Here is a 15,085-nt window from a genome sequence, read left to right on the forward strand (position 1 = left end):
TGTTAGCTTCATAGAATGAGTTTGGGAGTATCCCCTCCTCCTCTATTTTTTGGAAAACTCTAAGGAGAATGGGTATTATGCCTTCCCTGTATGTCTGATAAAATTCCGAGGTAAATCCATCTGGCCCGGGGGTTTTGTTCTTTGGTAGTTTTATGATTACCGCTTCAATTTCGTTGCTGGTAATTGCTCTGTTTAGATTTTCTGTTTCTTTCTGGGTCAATCGTGGAAGGTTGTATTTTTCTGGGAAGTTGTCCATTTCTCCTAGGTTTTCCAGCTTGTTAGCATATAGGTTTTCATAGTATTCTCTAATAATTGTTTGTATTTCTGTAGGGTCCGTCGTGATTTTTCCTTTCTCGTTTCTGATACTGTTGATTTGTGTTGACTCTCTTTTCTTCTTAATAAGTCTGGCTAGAGGCTTATCTATTTTGTTTATTTTCTTGAAGAACCAGCTCTTGGTTTCATTGATTTTTGCTATTGTTTTATTCTTCTCAATTTTATTTATTTCTTCTCTGATCTTTATTATGTCCCTCCTTCTGCTGACCTTAGGCCTCATCTGTTCTTCTTTTTCCAATTTCGGTAATTGTGACATTAGATCATTCATGTGGGATTGTTCTCCCTTTTTTAAATATGCTTGGACTGCTATATAGTTTCCTCTTAAGAATGCTTTTTCTGCGTCCCACAGAAGTTAGGGCTTAGTGTTGTTGTTGTCATTTGTTTCCATACATTGCTGGATCTCCATTTTGATTTGGTCATTGATCCATTGATTATTTAGAAGCATGTTGTTAAGCCTCCATGTGTTTGTGAGCCTCTTTTCTTTATCTGTACAGTTTATTTCTACTTTTATGCCTTTGTGGTCTGAAAGATTGGTTGGTAGAATTTCAATCTTTTGGAATTTTCTGAGGCTGTTTTTGTGGCCTAGTATGTGGTCTATTCTGGAGAATGTTCCATGTGCACTTGAGAAGAATGTATATCCTGTTACTTTTGGATGTAGAGTTCTATAGATGTCTATTAGGTCGATCTGCTCTACTGTGTTGTTCAGTGCTTCTGTGTCCTTACTTACTTTCTACCCAGTGGATCTATCCTATGGGGTGAGTGGTGTGTTGAAGTCTCCTAGAATGATTGCATTGCAGTCTATTTCCCCCTTTAGTTCTGTTAGTATTTGTTTCACATATGCTGGTGCTCCTGTGTTGGGTGCATATATATTTAGAATGGTTATATCCTCTTGTTGGACTGAGCCCTTTATCATTATGTACTGTCCTTCTTTATCTCTTGTTACTTTCTTTGTTTTGAAGTCTATTTTGTCTGATATTAGTACTGCAACCCCTGCTTTCTTCTCGCTGTTGTTTGCTTGAAATATGTTTTTCCATCCCTTGACTTTTAGTCTGTACATGTCTTTCCGTTTGAGGTGAGTTTCTTGTAAGCAGCATATAGATGGATCTTGCTTTTTTATCCATTCTACTACTCTATGTCTTTTGGTTGGTGCATTCAGCCCATTAACATTTAGGGTGACTATTGAAAGATATGTACTTATTGCCATTGCAGGCTTTAAATTTGTGGTTACCAAAGGTTCAAGGTTAGCCTCTTTAGTATCTTACTGCCTAACTTAGCTCGCTTATTGAGCTGTTATATACACTGTCTGGAGATTCTTTTCTTCTCTCCCTTCTTATTCCTCCTCCTCGATTCTTCACATGTTGGGTATTTTGTGCTGTGCTCTTTCTAGGAGGGCTCCCATCTAGAGCAGTCCCTGTAAGATGTTCTGTAGAGGTGGTTTGTGGAAAGCAAATTCCCTCAGCTTTTGTTTGTCTGGGAATTGTTTAATCCCACCGTCATATTTGAATGATAGTTGTGCTGGATACAGTATCCTTGGTTCAAGGCCCTTCCGTTTCACTGTATTAAATATATATTGCCATTCTCTTCTGGCCTGTAGGGTTTCTGTCGAGAAGTCTGATGTTAGCCTGATGGGTTTTCCTTTATAGGTGACCTTTTTCTCTCTAGCTGCCTTTAAAAGTCTTTCTTTGTCCTTGATCTTTGCCATTTTAATTATTATGTATCTTGGTGTTGTCCTCCTTGGATCCTTTCTGTTGGGGGTTCTGTGTATTTCTGTGGTCTGTTAGATTATTTCCTCCCCCAGTGTGGGGAAGTTTTCAGCAATTATTTCTTCTAAGATACTTCCCATCTCTTTTCCTCCCTCTTCTTCTTCTGGGACCCCTATAATATGGATATTGTTCCTTTTGGATTGGTCACACAGTTCTCTTAACATTGTTTCATTCCTGGAGATCCTTTTATCTCTCTCTATGTCAGCTTCTATGCGTTCCTGTTCTCTGGTTTCAATTCCATCAATGGCCTCTTGCATCTTATCCATTCTGCTTATAAACCCTTCCAGAGTTTGTTTCATTTCTGCGATCTCCTTTCTGGCATCTGTGATCTCCCCCCGGACTTCTTCCCATTTCTCTTGCATATTTCTCTGCATCTCTGTCAGCATGTTTATGATTCTTATTTTGAATTCTTTGTCAGGAAGACTGGTTAGGTCTGTCTCCTTCTCTGGTGTTGTCTCTGTGATCTTTGTCTGCCTGTAGCTTGGTCTTTTCATGGTGATAGGAATAGTTTGCAGAGCTGGGACGAGTGACGGCTGGAAGAACTTCCCTTCTTGTTGGATTGTGGCCCTCCTCTCATGGGAGAACAGCGACCTCTAGTGGCTTGTGCTGGGCAGCTGCACGCAGACAGGGTTTCTGCTTCCTGCCGGGCTGCTATGGAGTTTATCTCCGCTGTTGCTGTGGGTGTGGCCTGGTTCAGGCGTCTGCTCCAAAGTGGTGGACTCACGTTGTAGGGGGAGCGGCCTGGAGGCTATTTATCTCTGTAAGGGGACTCCCTGCTCCCTGCAGCCCAGGGGTTAGGGTGCCCAGAGATCCCCGGATTCCCTACCTCTGGATGAAGTGTCCCACCCTGCCCCTTTAAGACTTCCAAAAAGCACCCGCCAAAACAAAACGACCACAAAAAAAAAAAAAATTTTTTTTTTAATTAAAAAAAAAAAAAGTGGCCACTCGTTTCTCTTTATTCTCCGGCGCCAGCCTCAGGCATCTGCTCACTGGTCTCGCTGCCCTGTTTCCCTAGAATTGTGGGCCCTATCCCTTTAAGACTTCCAAAAAGCGCTCGCCAGAACAAAACAGAAAAAAAAAAATGGTCGTGTGCTTTTCTTATGTCCTCCGGCACCCGGCCTCCGGTGCCCGCTCACTGTTCTTGCTGCCCTGTTTCCCTAGCATCCAGGGCCCCCTGAGCACGTACTGTGTCAGCACTCTGGCCCGGATGGCTGTGGCTGGGTGTTCGGCAGTCCTGTGCTCCGTCTCCCTCCCGCTCTGCCTACTCTTTTCCCGCCAGGAGCTGGGGGGATGGGCGCTTGGCTCCCACCGGACCAGGGCTTGTATCTTACCCACTTCGCGAGGCACTGGGTTCTCTCAGGTGCGGATGTGGTCTGGATATTGTCCTGTGTCCTCTGGTATTTATTCTAAGAATGGTTGTCTTTGTTATATTTTCATAGATATATGTGGTTTTGGGAGGAGATTTCCGCTGCTCTACTCACGCCGCCATCTTCCGCCCCTCCTCTCTCAATTTCTATGTAAGAAGATATTTCTTTGCATAATTTGAACAGAAATTTATTCGGTCTGATAGCATGGGATCAGGAATTATCATTGGTCATTGCTAGAGTTATTTTTTTCAGCTTTCTAAGTTTTATTTTTTTTTATATATCTAATTCCAAAGAGATTCATAATAATTCTTAAAAGTCAATATATTCTATAATTTCTATTAACATATTTCTTAAATTTCCTTAATTTTAATTTTATTGCCATTGACTTATTACTCACCCATAAGGCATTTTTGCTTAAAACTCACATTATTCTCTCTAAAAAGTATGAAGAGAAGCTTTTCTTGTGCATAATAATTTTGTTACATTTAAAGGCTCAGAATCATTCATGCTAAGAAAGCAGGCAAGAGAGACACTTCAGGTGGCATTGATCTTGAAGAAGAGCAGCACGTGCCGGCCACCCCCACATCAGGATGCAAGCGAAGAAGGGCGGGGACAGTGATGCTGACGGTGACGAGGAGGAGGAGGAAGACAAGGAAGACAAGGAAGACAGAGAAGGAAAGAAAATCGATGTCTGTGAAGATGAAGTAATCAAGATTAGGTAGATTTTATTACTTAACGAAGAAAACATACTGAAAACAACAGAATTTGGGGGTCAGGTGGATTCCGGTTTTAAATTCACTTTGAATGCCTACTTGCCTCCGTTTCTTCATCTGAAAACTGAATATTTATAACAATCACCTCGTAAAGTTTTTTGTGATGGTTTAATAATTGCCCACACGTAGGATGGACTTACACTGAATGAACAAAGTCAACGTTTTCTTTTTATAGAACATATTGAGAGTTCTTCAAAGAACCATGCAGATTCTTAATTTCATATATCCTCTTTCATTCTGGTAAAATACTAGCTTATATGTGTACAATACTTCATGCCTTGAAAGTATTGTCACATTTAGTGAAACTGATGTATTTCTCAAGCATCAGTTTATTATGTGCTTAGCTCTGGGCACTTTTGATCAAAGATGAGTAAGGTACTGAAAGTCCTCTCTCAACTTACAGTCTCATTGAGGAAGATTTGCCATAAGAAAATGTAATGTACTACATGTCAACTGCTTTGCTGGTGGTATTTACTCTGTGCTAGGTAGGCAGAAAGGAAGGGCATTGAACCTTTATGAGGAATAGGTCCTCATGAAGGTTTTCTGGGCCCATTGGCTGAGGCTAAAAGGTGGGATGAATGTTAACCTGGGGAAGAACCCATAGAAAATTGCTCAGGCATAAAGAACAGCATAAATGGACGTAGAAATCTGAAAGCACGGTGCGCTTTAAGTGACTGACAAGTGCTTCATTGTTATTAGAGAGCCTCCTATCAACAACTATGAACTAGTATTTATACTTTTTTGGTAAGAGGAAGCCATTGCTTCCGCTTTGTAAGTAACAGAATGACAGAGTCACACTTGCTTTTTTTAGTGGCTTACTATGGCAGCTCCATGGAAAATAGAAACAGATTTGGGGTAGGGAAAGATCAGATGTGGAAAGATCAGTCAGGAGATGTTGCAAGAGTTTAGTGAGTTGTAGGGTCCAAAATGATCCCGATGGTAGTTGGGAAGAAGGAGGAAAATATTTCAGTAAATACTTAGGAAGAAGAATGAATAGTATTTGAACTGGTAGGTTGATGGAAGGGTAGGATTGATTCCCAACCATCTGGTTTGGGAGGCTGCATGGTATTCTTGCCATGAACTGAGTGAGAGAAATCAGGAGGAACAGAGTAAATAGATGATAGAGGAGGAGGTGAGTGCAGAACAGATAATGGAAGATAAGAAATAATGGTCGGTTTATTTTGGACATGTTAAGTTTGAGGTGCCTATGAAGCAGTTCTGCAGTAAGTTGGATATAAGAATCTCAAGCCTAAAGATGAGTTCAGTCATGAAAATCTAGATCTGAAAGTTATTCCCACAGACAATAGTTTAAAATCATGAGGTGGGTGATTTTTGTACAGGTGGATTGGTTTAGGGAACAGAGTAGTAGACTGAAGTTGGAACCTCAGGGGATGTCAATATTTAAGAAGACCCCGTAGGGCTCCTAAGCTCCTAAGTTGAAGAAGGAGCAGTCGTACAGGTAGGAGACGTCTGTAATGGGTCAAGGATCTCTGAGGCCATCACCAGAGTCAGTGACTCACCAGGAAGGCTCACACAGCAGAATCAGCGAGAGAAAAGGCATGTGAGCCACGGCCCAGAGGAAACCAGACCCACAATGTTAAGTCTTTTCCAAGTAGAGTCACACAGGATGGGCTTAAGTCCCCTAGGAATGAGTTATGACAAGTATAAAATCCCCTGGAGAAAAACAGGTGTTCAGTATACACCCCATTGTTAGCACAGTTGGGTTCCAGTGAGCCAATCTTATCAGCGTGGGAGGAAACCATCTGAAATACAAGTTCCCAGACACCAGCCAGGGGCTAGCCTTGTACGCAGGCCTTTCAAAGGAGAGCAGTCAGACCTGCAATGTCAACTCTTTTCTACACATGTAGTAGTAGCAAAAATCAAGAAAACTGAACATTTCAAAAAGTAGGGAGTGATAAACAATGTTAATGCAGCAGGAGTCTAGTGTCTGTTGGATCAGGCAAGGCAGAGGTCACTGGGGACTAGAGGCAGCACAGTTGTTAGACGGGTCCGAGCAGGAGCTGGGCAGTGATGGATCAAGAGCGACAGAAGGTGAGGTGAGGATGACTTCTGTAAGCATTTTGCCTCAGAGGAAAAGGTGGTTCCTAAAGGGGGACAGATACCAAGGAATAATCAGATGTGAAAGATTAAATTTGATTTCAGGTTGAAGGGAAAGGGTCAGTAAGAGAGGGGGGGTTGAAGAGATAAAGAAAATACTGACCACCTGTTTTTCTCCTGGGAATTTTATACTTGTCATTTATACCCCAAATCTATTTCTATTTTCCATGGAGCTGCCATAGTGAGCCACTAAAAAAAGCAAGTGTGACTCAATCAATGGGGCAAGGTAGATAAACACTACTAAAATTTGTTACTAATTATTTAAACATAATTAATGTTTCTTAAACCACATGTATCATTTAAAGTGACTTTTTATGAGTACTGAATTACAGAGTTAGATTGTAGGGTTTCATTGATCAAAATCCTGGCAAAGTATATGTTATTAATGTGAGAAAACAGTTTCAAAACTTTTTAAGATAATTATTTTAGGACCTAACAAGTCAAAATAACATTTATTTTAAGTGACTTTAGAGTTATTTGTTATGATGAAGAACTGGTAGCCACTTATCAGTTGCCTAAAAAATGTTAACTATTTAATGAGCCCAATGATAAGATAGATACATTATTCCTCAAAAGTAGGTTTAGATTCTTGATTAAAGTTTAGAGACAGTGCCAGGAATTAAAACTCCCTAGAAGATTAATTTCAGGAATCCTTTCTGTTGAGACCCATGTGCTCACTTTCAGTTAGAAGGTCCTCCCCTTGACTAAGTCATCCCCCTTTGTCTCAAAGATGATTCCCTCTTCTCCACACTCCTCGTTCCTTCAGCACATGGAGTCTGTATACCTAAACCTTAGAATTGTGTTGAAACCTATGTGGGCGTTAACTTCACAAGTTGGCCTAGTAACAGGTTATGTGGATGATTGAATTTTGAAACATAGGGACATACAATGGCCTCTCTTTTGGCTAGGAAATCATGGAGAACCACAGCAGGGACAAGTTCTTTGTGCCTAGTCTCCTTGCCTTTCTCTCTGACCTGTCAAGTTCTACACATCTCTTAAAATTATAAGGATTATTAGCCAAAACTCCTTTGCTTTAAACAAACCTTAGTAGACACTTTACTTCCTTTTCAGCTTAAGGAGAGTCTTAGAAACAGCAGTAAGTTTATTTGACTGATACATAGTTACTTTGATGTCTTTTGCAAGTATTTTTATTACTGTTGCATGAATTGTATTTTTGTATAAGCGTATTATCAAACATTTGCCCTGTGAGTCAAAAGATCACTTTAGAATCATACAGACATGTAATTATGTAATTATCCATTTGAGGGTCATTGGGCCTGTTCTCTTTTAAGGTTTCTTTCCTGAAGTAGAAATTGTGTTACTGTTAGCACAAGTAATATGCCTAAATGTCTCTGTAACTTGCTCTCCTGAATTGGATGTGAAGTAGATAAATGATAGATAATACTAAATCTCATGAGGCTTTCTTTTCATTTCCTTTTGTTGGGGAGATAACTATACTTATCCAGAAATATCTGCTCATGAGTGGTTGGTGGCAGTGTGGCTTTTTAAAAATGTTTCTAGAAAATGAACACCTGAAACAAATTTTACTTTTTTAAACCTAAGACGTACCTGCATTTTCTAGGTACAATTTTCAGAAAGAGGGAAAGTAACCAGTTTGCATACTGTGTGCCTGGAAGTTTGCTGGTTACTTTCAGATCTGTTCTTCTTAGCCCTCACAAATACCCCCATGTTACAGGAAATGCTATTATCAATTTACAGATAAGGAAATAGTCTTAGAAGAGTTACGTAGTTTGCCCATAGAAGTAGCGTGGCTAAGATACAAAGAAAATACATGTACCTTTTACTTCATGCTTTCCCTCTAAAACATATAATTTGGTGGTTGTTTTCCTATATTCATTTTCTAGAATGAAAGATTTCATGTAATCACTAGTAAAATACCACTTAGGAAATTAGTAATATATATTGTAGGAATTATTTTTCTTCTAAAAGCTCAATGTGTTCAAAATATATTATCTTCTTTGCCCTAAAAATGACTCCTTCAGTGAATGATACCAGTATTTTTGCAGTCTCCCAGATTTAAACTCTTATCATAATTTACTCCTTCCTTTGTCTCCCTCACCCCTCTGTGCCTCATACCCATGAGTTGTCATGACTTAACATTTCTAATTAGGTAATAATCTCTTATATCAATTTGTTTTTCTCCATTCTATTTCTTTTACCTATGTAAGTCCCACATTTTCCCTCCCTCTTGAATCACTGCAGTGGAATACTAACCAGATTTGACAATTTCAATCCTTTCCCTGCTCCAGGCCATCTTAGAACTATTGCCGTATTATCTTTGTAAGCATAGTTCTCTTGTTTAACCTCCCTCAAAAGATCATGTTATTGACCATGGTCAAGCATTTATAGCTCTAGATCGTTTAACCCTGAACTCATCCTTGCCTCATCTCTTGTCTTACCTCTTCACGTACCTTTCATGTCAAGATACACCAGACTCTTTCTGGAATGTCCTGCCCTCTTTTCTCTGATTGATCGAATCCGAACCAGCCTTGGTAGCTAATTAAGACACAACTTCTTCCATGTAGCCTCTCTTGGTAAACATTCCCACTGAAAGTAATCTCACCTTCTCCTGAACTCCATGACTCTTAATCTCTACCTCTTTTGGGGTCCCTATGGCTTCCTCTGTGTAGTGGTTTTTATTTTCTTAGTGTGATGTGCATGTGTCTCCCTACCAGATGATTAATTTACAAAGAACCAAGAGATGAGGCTTACTCATTTCCAAAGGGCCTATCCTAGTGCTTTGCATATAGGAGGCCTTCATTAAATATTCACTGATTGATTGAATAAATCTTAAAACCAGTAAATGATACTGTAGTTTGTCATGTATAGGATGAAGGTGACCAAGCAGCAAGTGTGGAAGTGCTAGAAAAACAGATTGAAAAGCTGAGTAAAGTAAGCACTTTACAGATTATAGCTTACATCATTTTGCAATGTTTTAAAAATCCACCTTGTATGGGATTCCTTTTTTCTGACTGCTAAATAAAAGCAAGCTTCTTGTAAGTAATTATAATGGGGAGCTCCCGAAACATTCTCACAATTGGACCGTAAAAGTTTCTTGCCAATGTTAAAGGCCTCCCTCTTAAGACATGGAACTAACTTAATCAAGAGCTATATTCTTTAGCTCTCTATTTAAATACAAAATATCATTAAATGCATGGTTTTATTTCTTGGAATTCATTACTTTTAAAATACAGTCGGATTTCATGGTAATAGTTTCAGCATCCTGTTTTATTTTACATTAGTGTATTTGTAGGCTTTATTTGCACTGGATCTATAAACTATATATGTATGTACTTCTCATGTAAAATGGAATTTCAGTAGCATTAGTGAAGTATTTCAGGATTAGTATTATGAGATATCTGTATTTTATATCATTATTAGATTCATCACACAGTTATTCCAAAATTCAGTCATATGCTGCCTAAGGTTTGCAGCATGTCTGGTATGACCCTCAGCTCCTCAAGGAAGAGCATCAAGTGAACTGGTGGCAACACAGGTGAGGTCCCAGGGGAGCCCAGGTGTGGGGATGCTCACACCGGGGGTGGCTTGCACAACATGGGCAGGGGTATTGCCAGCAGTTCAAGGAGAAAGAGTGAATGTTAAATGGAAACAGCCATAAATTCAGGCTCTGCTAGTGATAGGGTCACAATTTCCCATCACGTTCCTGAAAACTGAAGAGAATTAGCCTCCAAGGCTGTTGGATGGTGGGGGCCTGGCACCTGATGCCAACTCATCTTGAGAAGGAGAGTGAGGTCAAATGAGCACAAGGGAGGGCTGAGCGCCTCTCAGCCTGGACTCGAGTGATGGTTGAGAATTTGCTGTAAGCCCATAGCAGTCAAGCCATCGTGCAGAAGCTGGGTTCTTATGTGGCCCTGCCAGCAGCGTGGTGGAAGGCACACACTGGGCTGAGCCCAGCCCTTATCTCGGCCCCAGAGCACCAGCATGCTGGGAAAGGCCAAGGTGCCAGAATCAGGGCTGCCCACCAGAACTGCTGTGCCAGGTTGGCACCAGGCCACTGGGTGCTGCGCTTCCTGGTGGCTGTCCTGCTCCCACTGCCACAAGGATCAGGACCCTTCAGGAAAGGGACTCACGGAGCAAAGCAGGGTCCAGGAGGAGACAGGTGTGCAGAAGGCAGGAGCTGCCAGGCTCCCCAGAAAAGTGGTGGCAGAGCTGGCACCAGAGAGGGTGGGTCACACTGCCAGGGCACCCAGGGACTCACAGGAGTTCAGCAGTTAGACACAGGAGAGCAAAGCGTGGATGCCAACAGAAGGTGGGACACTGGAGTCCAAGGGGGCTTTCTAAGAGTAAATGGAAGGTAGATGGGGAGTTCCGGAGAGCCAGCATTGGCAGACCCCCTGGGACCTACCCAGGTGCAGCCGGCTGGGGAGGAAACTGCCATGGAGGCCCGATGGGTGCGCTTCCTCCCTGGAAGGTCCCACGTGGCAAGCACAGCTGTGGGAAGGACCAGCGCATCTGTCCTCCGACATCCCACAGGCGGGACATGAGAGCACCCTAGATGCCTGAGAGAAAAAGAGCAGGCTTCATGGAGGCATCGAGTTGGAAGTCCATGCTTGGCAGCAGGAGGCTGGGTGGCTGAGAGGAGGTGCCAGGTGGGGACCACACCTCCTTCAAACAGGCAGTGGTGAATGTCCCACTTGGGAGGTGCCACTTCCTCACACAGCTCCCAGGAGGTTCCCCACCACAGCCAGGGTGATGGTGAAGCAGCAGGTGTGGGAAGAGCCCAGGCCCACCTGGAGGGTGGGAGGCTCCTGGAGACATGCAGACAGTGCCAGAGAGGAAGTTCTTCTTCGCGAGATCTGGGGGCAAGTCAGGACTGTGTAACCAAGTCAGGCACCCTGGCTGTGCAGGCCCGCGAGGGTCACAAGCCCACCTGGCTCAGCTGAGAAGAGGCTGCGGGAACCCAGACACTGGGGTGTGAGCAGTCACGACAAAGCTCAGTGGCCAAGGGAGTGGATGCCAGCAGATGTCAGAAAACGTCTGAATCATGGGGAGACCAAGAGCAGCCGTCACATAAGCTGCTGGGCACCAGGGAGCACCAGCCAGGGACAGAGCAGCCGGGGAGCAGGAAGGGGGACACAGGCCTGGCCAGCTGTGGGCTTCTGGCTCTGCAGTCCTGCCCATTAGAACTCAGGCATTGGCTGAGCCCCCTGGCCAATAGCTTGCGGCTTGTGGACGCAGGATAGCTCCTGCCGCCCCATCATTTCCCGCCTTTCTGTCTGTGTGTGCCCTGGGTGCCTTAGGGGCTCTCCTCAACTCCTGTTTAGGGGCTAATGTCTGTCACAGTTGACACTTTGTGCTTACTCTACATCCTCCCTTCTCTCCAGCCCTAGAAGACGGAGGGTCCCACGTGGCGAGCACAGGGGTGGAAACACTAACTCTACCCTAACCTACCTGTACCCATACCTTAAACCCTCACCCATACCGTTACCCGTACCCTAACCCATGCCCTAACCCCTAATCATAAACCCTAACCGAACCCTAACCCTAACCCATACCTGTACCCTGACCTATAACCTGTACCCTAACTTTAACCTGATCCCTAACCCTAACCCATATCCCAACCCGTATCCTAACCCATATCCTAATCCTATCCCTAACCTTAACACCTTCCCAAACCCTAACCCATTCCCATACCCTAATCCTAACCCATTCCCACAACCTAACCCTAACCTGTTCTTGTACCCTATCCTTAGTTCTCACTCTTTCTCTTCCTATTGTCTGATTTCAAACAAACCCCCTGTAACAAACCCTACACTTCCCTGTGTTCTAATCCTCCATCTCTTAAATGTTAGGCATTATTTTAATCCTAAATATCTAAATTATGAAATCCCAAAGCTCTGAACCCTTAAATTCAAACATGTTTTCTTTGTATACATTAGCAATGAATAATCACAAAAGGAATTTTTAAATTCTCTACTATATAATGTCAACATTACTAAAATACTTGGGAACAGACTTAATTAAAGTACAAGTATTATACACTGAAAATTTAAAAACATTGATAATAGGAAAAATAAAGAAAAGCTAAATAAATGCAAGGTCCTGCCGTGGTGATGGCAGACTTAATATCTCTAAGATGACAATGGCACAAATGCAACCTACAGCCTCAATGTGGTTCCTGTGAAAATTCCCAAAGCCTTTTGGGAAGAAATGCACCAGCTGATCCTGTCACATATGAAATTGCAAGGGACCTGAATGAGCCCTTGAAAAGAATCTTGAAAAAGAAAATCAAAACTGGAGGCACAGGCTTCCCCAAATCAAATCTTAGTACAAAGTTAACATTAAACGAAACACTGTGACACTGTCATAAAGATACACAGTTGACCCTTGGTCCATAGGCATGTGAACTCCACAGGTCCACTTAAATCATTTTTTCCCCCACAAATATATTGGAAAAATGTTAAGTCAACAATTTCAAACATTACTTGTTCTATAGCTTACATTTCTGTGAGAATACAGCACATAATATGTGTAACGTACAAAATATTGTTAATTGAGTGTTTACATTATTGGTAAGGCCTCCAGTCAAAATAGGCGATCAGTTTGAGGATAACAAGGTTTTGGTGGAGTCAGATGTTTTATGTATATTGGGACTCTTTTGGGTGTCAGCACCACTAACCCCCATGTTGTTCAAGGGTTGACTGTATATACAGATCAACGTATCTGAATGGAAAGCCCAGAAATGGCCCTAACCACCAATGGTCAGTTGATTTCTGACAAGGGTGGACAACATTAAATTATGGAGAAAAAGTGTCTTTCCAGGAAATGGTGTTTGGCAAACAGCTGTCCACATGCAGAAGAATGAAAATGAACCCTAACTCATATCACATACGAAGATTAACCCAAAATATATAAGGGCTTATGTGTAATAGGTAAAACATGGGGATAAATGTTCATGACCTTGGATTTAGCTATGGTTTCTCATATCTGAAACCAAAGTACAAGCAACATGAGGAAGAATAAGTTAATTTCCTTCAAATTAAAATCTTTTCTGCATCAAAAGATACCAAGAAGTGAAAAGACAGTCACAGAATAGAAAATATCTGCACATTGTACATCTGACAAGAGCCTCTTATCCAGAATGCACCACGAACTTGTACAGTGCAACAAGACAACATCCCGATTTCTTAAATGGATGAGAGACTCCAAGACATACAAACGCTCAACAAGCACATGGAAAGGTGTCACACAGAATTCCCTGAACACACATGGGAATGGCTATAATCAGGAAAACTGAAAATCACATGTTGCCAAGGATGCAGAGGAATTGGAGCCCCTAACCTTTGATTGTGGAAATGTAAAACATGCAGCCTGTGTACACAGCTTGGTGTTTCCTCATAAAGATAAAATACAATTACCTAATTATGGTTATACACCCACTCCTATATAATACCACAAAGAAATGACAATGATGTTGAAACAGAAACTGGCCCATGAGTTCTTGGCAGCATTGTTCACCACAGCAAAAAGTCAGGAACAACTTAAATGCCCATCAAGGGGTGAATGGATGGCTAAAACCGGGTTGATCCATAAACTGCATTTTTCTGCCATATAAAGAAACAAAGGAAAATGGTCCACAGCCTCATTGAAAACAGTGTAGGGAGGGGGGAGGGCGTCTCCAGAAACTTGAACATACAGTTAATGTATGAACAGCAATTCCACTTCCAGGTCTCTGCCCAAACCACATGAAAGCAGGGACTTAGACATTTGGACACCCATGTTCACAACTGCGTGACTCACAATGGTTAAAAGGTGGAGAAGACCCACGTGTTCACAGACAAATGGATGAACAAAGTGTGGTCTCTACACAGTGGAGTAAACAAGGGAGTCCTGGCACCTGCTGCATGGATGGACCCTAAAGCCATTTTGCTCAGTGAAATGCACCAGTCACAGAAGGACGAATATTATGTGATCCCACTTATGTGAGATCTGGCAGAGCCCAACTGAGCTCAAGTCTCTGGAACAGTTCCAGAAAAAGGAAATGGGATCAGAATGGAAAGACATTTGCACACAGCTGGGGTAGTTGGGAACAGCTGTGCGGGGTCTGTGCACTGGATTATCATGTGGAGACCCTAATACTTCCCTCATGTAGGGTCAGGTGGGGGCTTACTGGAAACTTGTCCCTATTTGGGGTAGAGGCCAAGAGCATTTTGTGTGAAGTGGTGGGTGCGGTAAAGTGGGATTCTGGAGAATTCAGTGTAAAGACTGTACTGACACTGAAAGTTTTCTATATGCTTTAAATTGCTGTAAAGTAAATTACTTTTCAGAACGACCATGTCAGTCCTGCACCAGAAGAGCAGAGCAGGCATTACACCCGGTCACAGAGGCCAAGCCCTCCCCATTCAGTTCACCCAAAGTGGAGCGCTACTCAGCCTGCAGGGGTCACTACAAGGCCCGTGGTAAAATTCCCTTGCAGACACTGGGCTTGGTTGTTGGGACGACCTGGAGTGGCACAGTGGGATTTTTTAATTCCAATTTCCACACCGCTCCACCAAAAACCTATTACAGCTAAAAATAAAATCAAGAATCTTGCAGGATACAAAATCAATATACAGAAGTTGTTTGCTTCTGTTCACCAATAACCACCCATCAGAAAGAGAGATTAAGAAAACAATGCCCTTTACAACTGCATCATAAAGAATAAAGTACTTCAGGACAAGCCTAACCAATGATGCGGGAGGCTTGAGGC

The sequence above is a fragment of the Manis pentadactyla genome, chromosome 6 (assembly GCF_030020395.1).
Source record: "Manis pentadactyla isolate mManPen7 chromosome 6, mManPen7.hap1, whole genome shotgun sequence".
NCBI lineage: Eukaryota > Metazoa > Chordata > Mammalia > Pholidota > Manidae > Manis > Manis pentadactyla.